This window comes from Aulonocara stuartgranti (assembly GCF_965226115.1).
Source record: "Aulonocara stuartgranti genome assembly, chromosome: 3".
Classification (NCBI taxonomy): Eukaryota; Metazoa; Chordata; class Actinopteri; order Cichliformes; family Cichlidae; genus Aulonocara; species Aulonocara stuartgranti.
In genome coordinates, this window is record NC_138941.1 from 45,186,722 (window position 1) to 45,194,925 (window position 8,204).

General features: G+C 43.3%; 1 long non-coding RNA gene across 1 annotated transcript in view; it reads right to left on the reverse strand.

Moving 5' to 3' along the window:
• The window catches only part of LOC309703992, a 444,269-nt gene that overhangs the window by 247,794 nt on the left and 188,271 nt on the right, over positions 1 to 8,204 (reverse strand). The gene's annotated exons all lie outside the window — the stretch shown is intronic.

Genomic DNA, 8,204 nt, shown 5'->3' on the forward strand with positions numbered 1-8,204 from the left:
TCCGCCAGCTGAGTGAAAACTCTTCATAAGAGGGATAAATAATTTCAGGGCAGCAAGAAGGTCTTTTCTTCTAATCCACTGGCTGGTGTCTTTCTGACGCTTGCATATTCTCACTGAGCCTGTGCCGGTTATCTGTGTAGTCCAGCTTCCTCCCACGGTTCAAAGACATCAGCATTAGGGTTAACTGGTAATTGGCTGTAGGTGTGAAAGAACAATTGTATAGGTCGTGCTCCAGCCCCATTACAGCTGAGATTGACTCTTGTCCAACCATGACCCTGAACTGGATAAATGGAAGGAAATGAATGGATGCATGGGATTATTTAGAAGAAATGGCTGTAGTCTTTAGGTCTGCATTCTTTCTAATGGGCTGCAGAGGGCAACTGTCAGGTTACAAAAGGAGGTTCACTTGATATTTATGGGAAAATGACCTCTTACACTCAGTCTCTACATTTAAATTTTCTTAAATATATTTTAAAGAGGTGACCTTTTTTTTTTACTAACAGTGAGTTGCTCTTTTAAGTAGCCACTGTTCCTTGATTTCCCAGTCAGATCCAAGCTTCAACTTTGACAACCACTTTCAAAACAGTAAGATGACAATCGTCAAAATACTCAACTCAGCTAATGTGGTGGCACTGCAGGAGCAAAAACAGACTTTGTGCCAATCTCCTTTTTTCTTTTCTGTTTATTTAAAAAAAAAAAAAAAAAAAAACCCAAAAAGTCTTCAGTCATATAGATTTGGTTTTACATCTTTACATTTGGACAGGTGTAACAGCTATTCACTAACTGTGGCATATAGTCTCATTTTATTCCAGTACTACCTGTGGTGCATTGATATCCCTGTGTTGTTGTTTTTGGATTATCAAAACTAATGTGAATTCAATCCCATGTGAAGTGTTTCATTGTATTGTGACAGAGGGGTTAGGGTTACAGTTGGGGGCTCAAGTGTGGTGTGTAGTCTGAAGGTATTTCTATAATGCATAACTATGACATCACAACAATGTGACTGGTCACTTGTAACGTTGAACCTGGCCCAATGGGAATTTTGATGATCAGGAACGACACCAACATGGTGAGATCTCCTCATGCAACTGCAAATAAGCTAGTTTGAACAACTATGACTGACTTGGCATGAATCACCCCAGTCATGCAGTCGTCTGCATATTCATATTGTTGGCTTCCATTGAAAGTTTTGCATCAACAAATAAAACAAAGATTTCTTTTTTCTTCCCGTCCTGTTCGGTACTTCAGACAATTATTCTGATTGCTAAAGGCCAAGAAAGAAGGCCAACAGATGCAAATCTAAGAATAAGTGTGCCATGTAAAACACCACACGCTTTACACTAAAGTTTTGCTTGCTTATGTTTTCTCCTCTTAGAACTGGCCACAATGAGGCAATATAAAGTGAGATCATAGATTTATATTTGATTTTAATAAATCTTGACAAGACAAAATAACTCAACTCAACTTAACTGTTAAAAAATGTGCATACATGTTCTTTTAAACTGTCCATTTTTCTTTTCTCAATTAAGAATCAGTCACCTTTAACCCTTCCACTGCCAGTTAGGGCCTTGTGGTGACAGAATCTGGGAAACGTCTGAAGTACTCCAGAGCAGCAAGCCTCTCGTCTGACTCTAGGAGGTTTGACTGTCCCATGGTGTTTGGGACAGAGAGCTTCACCTCTGGCCGACACTACTGGGAAGTCCAAGTGGCCCTGACAAATGGCTGGGATGTGGGTGTTGCCAAGGAAAGTGTAAACAGATCAGGAAGGTTTTTTTTTCTTTTTTTTTCTTTTTCTTTTTTCTTTTTTTTTCTTTTTTGAAAAGAGAAAATGGATTCTTTGCCACAGGAAAAAGGTTTTTGGACTATAAAGTTCACGCCACACCCTCCACAGTTCTCTACCTTTTCCCTAGGCCAAGGTTAATAGGAGTGTACCTGGACTATGAAGAAGGCAGAGTCTCCTTTTTTGACGTGAATGAGAACTTGCATATTTACTCTTTCACAGGAGAGTCTTTAATTCTAATTCACTTCCTTCAACAATCTAAATGAATAATAAGATCAAAGTTTAGAACTCAGATGAGTGCTGCACAATCTGAACATCAAAAAACACTTGGAAATGCACAATTTAAGATTAATAATTGTTTTGTTTTTTTTAAATAAACATGGTGATAGATACTGACACAGATACGTAACATGTATAATTAATTTTTGAACAAAGTGTTACAGTAGTATACTACATCAGAACAAACCTGGTTTTGATTGGGAAAACACCGGTCTGATCAACAGTTTGACTGGAAATATATTTGTTCTTGATCCTATAAACTCATTGACTGCCACATATATTTTCATGCGAGTGTAAATACGCTATTCACTGCTGTCTTGAACTGCCATATATACATATTTTGGTTTTTCGTTTCCACATTGCTGTTTGTTGTGTCGGTGACAAAATGCTGGTGATGGTAATGTTCGGTGGTGTTGGGTTTTGGCGTTTTTGTTTTTTCTTGTCTCTACATTAAAGTTATCAGACTTTGTTTCATGAACAGTGTTTCATTATAAACATTCAGCTCAATTTTTGTGTGATTTTCCAAATGGAAGTTTATTTAGCACTGCAAATGTTTTGAGCCAACAAAAAAATTTCTTCCAAACAGCCAGCCTTACTTCAGAGTAATTTTGACCATTAGTTGTCAAAAGAGCTTTTACGTGTTTATTTGGACACTGGCTGCTTTTCACTTGTGTTCAGTTCAGTCTTTATACCTGACTAGTTTCACAGGAGTGTGTTGTGTTGGTATGTGTTTTTTTTTTTCTCTTGTCAAACCACTTAACAATAATTCAACCAGAAACGTAACTTAAAGAAGGAACTAGTCTTGTCTCTACACCTAACATCTTAGCGAAGATCTCATTTTAAATAGTATCTTTGGGCACTTTGACTCACAAAAATATTTGAATAAAATTGTTGATGGTAACAATTTCATGAACTGCATATATTTGCCCTCAGATAAGCATAGAGCAGAAAGCCGGGAGGGGCGTGAGGTTCTGGGGGTGCTCCGTCTCTGGGCTGGGGCCCTGGCTGGGCCTGGGTCCTGGTTGGTGTGTTGCCGGGGTTGTGGGCGGGTGGGTGTATGGGGGCACAGCCCTGGCGCAAGGTGCCGCCAGCTCATCGAGCCACCTAGGGGGGCTCTTCAACTGGTGGGGGAGGCTGTTACATCTTGCAGGAGGTCTCCTCTCTTCAGGAACTCACTCTGCAGGAGGGGGAGATATAGGAGAGGTGGAAGAAGATCTCAGCCTGGGCGTCTATTGTCTTGTGTAGTCTGGAAGATGAGTGGATGACAGGGTGGGTGCAGTTTTCTCTTTGGTGGGGTCGGGTGGACTGTCCTGGGCTCTGTGTGGACAGGCGGCGCTGCTGAACTGGGCCCCGGTCCGGATGGGCCTGGGCCCCCTTTCCCTGGCGGGTTGCGGAGTATGGGGGTGCCTACTGGGGTCAGCGGGGGAGCTGACCTCAGTAGCTCCCCCGCTAAAATAAACCTTAGACTCAAATGTTAGAACAAGCTTTTCCCCGCAGCACCCTGTGTAATAAATACTCACAAAGAAAACGGCGGCTGTTACAACTTTATGTCTAAAAATGTATCGTTTCATGCATCGGCTAAAACACTCGACTCCAGCTACATGACGCGCAGCTGGAAACACTTCACGCAAGTCGAGCTGCCCGAGAGTCACAGAATTTACAGAAAATGTTACATTTTTGTGATTTATATCATTATCGGGGCGATAGATAGAAATGTTGGTTATATCACAAAGCCCTACACTCTCATTACACATACATATAGGATCTTGGGGTGGGCACGCTACACGGTATCCAAAAGACCATCAGGGCGTACACCTCACCCTTGGCGTCGTTGCCCACCTCTCAATTTTAAATACACGTAGATATTGAGGGCTAGCAGGAGGGACTATGCGCTTACCTGCTGCTCTCTGGCAGGTAGCTCCATGCCCTCCTGGGTTTTAAATGCACCTTAGAACACACATGTATCAACACTACATATGAGCGGGCGGAGGGAGGTTTGGCGTTTTCACACACCCCCGTTCTCTGCGGCCTGTTGGAGCGGGGGGCAAGGAGGAGGAGTTGGCCGTCCGATTGGGGTCTGGAATGTGGGGCCTCCCTGCTGCTGTGGAGTCGGGGCGGTCTGCTTCTCAGGGAAAAGGGTCTGAGTGCAGTTTCCCCCACCAGGGGCAAGGGTACCTGGACCCGGTTCGTAGAGTACGCTTGGGGAGTGTGATTGTGTGTACAGCGTCTCTTTATGTCTGTCTCCACGTTGGTTGAGTGTGGAGTAAGTGCATATGAGAGCATGAGGGTGGGAATGTATGTTTGTGTCTGTGTGTGCCTGTATGTCTGTGTCTATATGTCAGGTTGGGTATCAGACGCCACCTCTCTGGGCACATCTCAGGCCCTCCAAGGTTTGGAGGCCTATCTCCCCCCACCACCACTTCACCTGCCAGTGGCGGACTCCCTCAGACATCGATGCGTTGGTGGTTCTTTGTGTCCGGAGATGGGGGTCCAGGTACACACCGGCTCACTCCTGGTGGCTGCTTGTCGGGGCCTGGAGCCTGGGGCTCGCTCGGGCCACTTCGGGGGTGGGGTGCCCTCGGCCTCTTGGCCTGGGGCTCGGTCACTCAGGCACAGCTGGCTGCCGGCGGAGCTCCCGGGCACGTCACTGCAACCCCCCCTGGCTTCTGCTCCGCGGCTGCTGAGTGAGCCCTGTTACGAGTTCAAAATTGGGGATGGAGACAAGAGAAAAAACCACAATAACAACACTGGTCCGGCCGGGTTGAGTCAAACGATGATTTTAATAGTCACACGCGTGGGAGATGGACACTGTATGCAGACAGCCTCAGATCTCAAAATGGTGGAGCATTAATCAAACTCTTATAGCCTCTGGTTCTCCCACCTTATCATAAAAGCCTAAACATTCACATGCTTTTCTCTCACACGGCGCCTAAGCTACGACCTTGGCTCCCTATTTATCTGCTCCTGCTGAGATGGGGCAGAAAACTCCAGTATGCTCTGTTCTCTTCTAATCAGACAAATAAGGCGATGACTTTCTGCAAATAGTATTTCTTATAACATCATAAAACAATATCATTCATCCACAATAAATCAGCAGTCTAATGTAATGCAAATCAGTTTAACTAATGCAATAGTTATCAGCTTCTTCTAATTCAGGAGAATAATGCAAACTAAAACTACATAATAATTCACAATCTTTAATTAGGGGTATAACATGGCATAAAATAATATTATAATTTAACACTCCCCCTGATGAGCTCGTTAGAATAATGAGCTCACCAACACCCTATAATCCATTGTGGCCGGGTTCATTTCTTCTCACTCCTGAGGTCCTTTGTCCCCCTGATGGGCGAACCATACGTGAGATGACCTCTGTGTTTGCGCAGTTCAGGTGCAAGACAAACTATTATTACAACAATATCAGGTACATATGACACTCCCCAGTTCTCCCACAGCTTTATTTGGTGCTACCTTATACCCTTCAGACGTACTCAGACTAGAACCTCTGTCCAAGGAGCTTTTAGCCTTTATTTTATTGCTGCAGCTACCAGTGTCGTCCAGTTGGGTGATCCTCTGCTCTTCTTTCTTCAACCTCAGGGGTTAGACAACCCTTCAGTCGTGGCACAGATCAGGGGATTATTCTGCCCCGATTTCAAACAACGATCTGTGTATCCTCGGGTCCTGTGTGTCCTCCAGAAAAAGATCAGGAACGCGTCCCCCTTTTGCCCAAGAGCCTCTCGAACCTCGTTGGTCTGGTGTTCCTGGATTTCCGCCAACCCCTTCATGGTTATTGCTGTGTTTATGGGATCCATCCTTTTGGAGTGACTAGCTGGAGTCCAAACGCCATGACACTTGGACCCAGTTGGTGTCTCGGCAGTCACTGTGTCTATCTCTGCTGCGAAGGATCCTCGTATCTCTGTGACCTCATCTGGTGTCTGTTCCTTTCTCTGTAAGAGACAGAAAACCAAAACACCTCTCTTCCTAACCCTAATAATCTAATGTTGTTATCTACTGACCTTCTAGTGATTCAAAATTGGCTTAGAATATTCAGAATGTCCCAGGGACTTATTCTAATCATATCCTATGTGTGTGTAAGCGTGTTTGCATTATGCCCTCTGCACTCAAGGCATTTTCCTACACTTTATCAGTCCGGACCATCACGCCGAACGAAGCTTATGACCTTCAAAAGGCCGAGTGCCAACTCATTATAAGTACATTTGCAAGGTGTGTCTGAAAATTACTAAAACCACTCATATTAAGAAGAGACATCAAAAACAAATTAGCCATTTTTAATCCTCACATTTGCCCCCCAAGAAATCATGTGTTTGCTTCCGCCTACTGTCCCTTATGGAGACACAATATTGCAGCTACAAGGTCTCCCAGGTTGTTAAGTTGATCTGCGTGTAATGCTCTGACTCAAGTATATAATCTTAAAAGAATGTCATTTAATCAACTACCACTACTTAAAACTTAACTTAAAGATATAATTGAATAAAAGATCACAAAGAATACCATGATATCAGTGTTATGTAAGCGCGTGCGGCCTTCTATGCTCAAAGTCACTCCACACCATAGATCAGCCAAACATCGCATTGACTGTAGCTTTTAACCCTTATTAACTTGAGCACAACTCTATAATGAGCAACAAACTGCAATATGTATAAAAATGATCATGGTTACACCTGCAATAGAAGATCATATGATTATCCTGACACCTGTGAATATACGATTAAGAATAGAAGATTAACCTGCGATTATAACAATCACTGGAACACAAATGTTAGGACAATGTCAAAAGCTTCAATAAATGTTTAATGCAATGCTTATTATATGATTCTGGTGCAATAATAATGCTGATGCTAAAATAACAGTAAAACACCCCCTTTTATCCCGTTTAACTTGACATCTAAATGTTTATCTGGGACTCTCCTCAGGGACAGTGGCGCGGCTGCCCCTCTGTTGGTCTTCCTTGGTCTCTTGTGTTCTGGGGGCCTCTGGATGTCTGGAGTTTTGATCTCCTCCATACCTGCTTCATGCCCCGGAGGACGGGGCTGTGGCCCCCCCACACCCTCTAGCAGATCATTACATGAAGGAACCTTTTAAAAACAAGCGCGTCCATGCTCACAGGTGTACACACGGGTGCTCACGCACACAAACTACACCCTTTTTGGCTCCTACCTCAAAGCACACTGTGCGCTGTCGATCTTACGTGCTGCACAATAATGTTTAATATTTAGTATTTACTGTTATATTCCCATAGATCATCGTGATGTTCTTTATTATGTTGCTCTTTTTTTCTTCTGCTTGTTTTCTTTTTTCTTTCTCAACAGGTGATCCAGGTGATTGATATATGCATTTTTTGTCTGCTTATTATGTATTTTTTTTTTGTTTTTTGCCCTTTATCACCGTCCCTCTTCCCCACTGTTTTTCTTTCCCTCTTTTTTCTCCCCTTTCTTTTTCCCAGTCAAGTCTGTCCCATAATTAGCAAGTGAAAATAAAACAAAATAAACAATAAAAGATGAATGAAATAGACCATTACAGCAAGGCTGGGATGGTGTATTTGGTAAAGTAAATCCGTTGGGCACCTTTAGACAATAATTCTGATGGCAAAAGAGCCAAACGGGACAGGCAAAAAAAAAAAAAAAGTATACAGCAGAAAAATAAGTAGTTAAATTAAATTAAGATCATTATCATTAAATCAAGATTAGGGGTGTAAGGACTAGATGTTACAGTCCCTGATAATGCATTGCTTTAGATGGAGAGACTCTTGAGGGATGGCTGTTATGAGGAAAGGCAGCCTCACTTTTGCACATTTAAACTCCTCAACCAGGCTAGGGATAGGCAATGACAGTATCCCGTCGCTGTAGAGTCCAACGCTGCTGAGGCACTTGGGAAGTCAGAGCCACTTCTTAACGTAGGAGCTCACTAGCCTCTCTAGTCAATTGGCATGATTGAGTGAGACCTCGTAGATTGTCAATGGCCACAGTAGTCTGGGTAATAACCCAAACTGGAAGCACCAGAGCTTAAGTTTCTCTGGGAGTGCAGTGTTGTTAATCCACTTGAGGTCATCAGCCAGGTTCTCCCTTAATTGTTCTAGTTGCCACGTATCGTTGAGGTCTGCATTATATTACCGTCACAGGCTCTT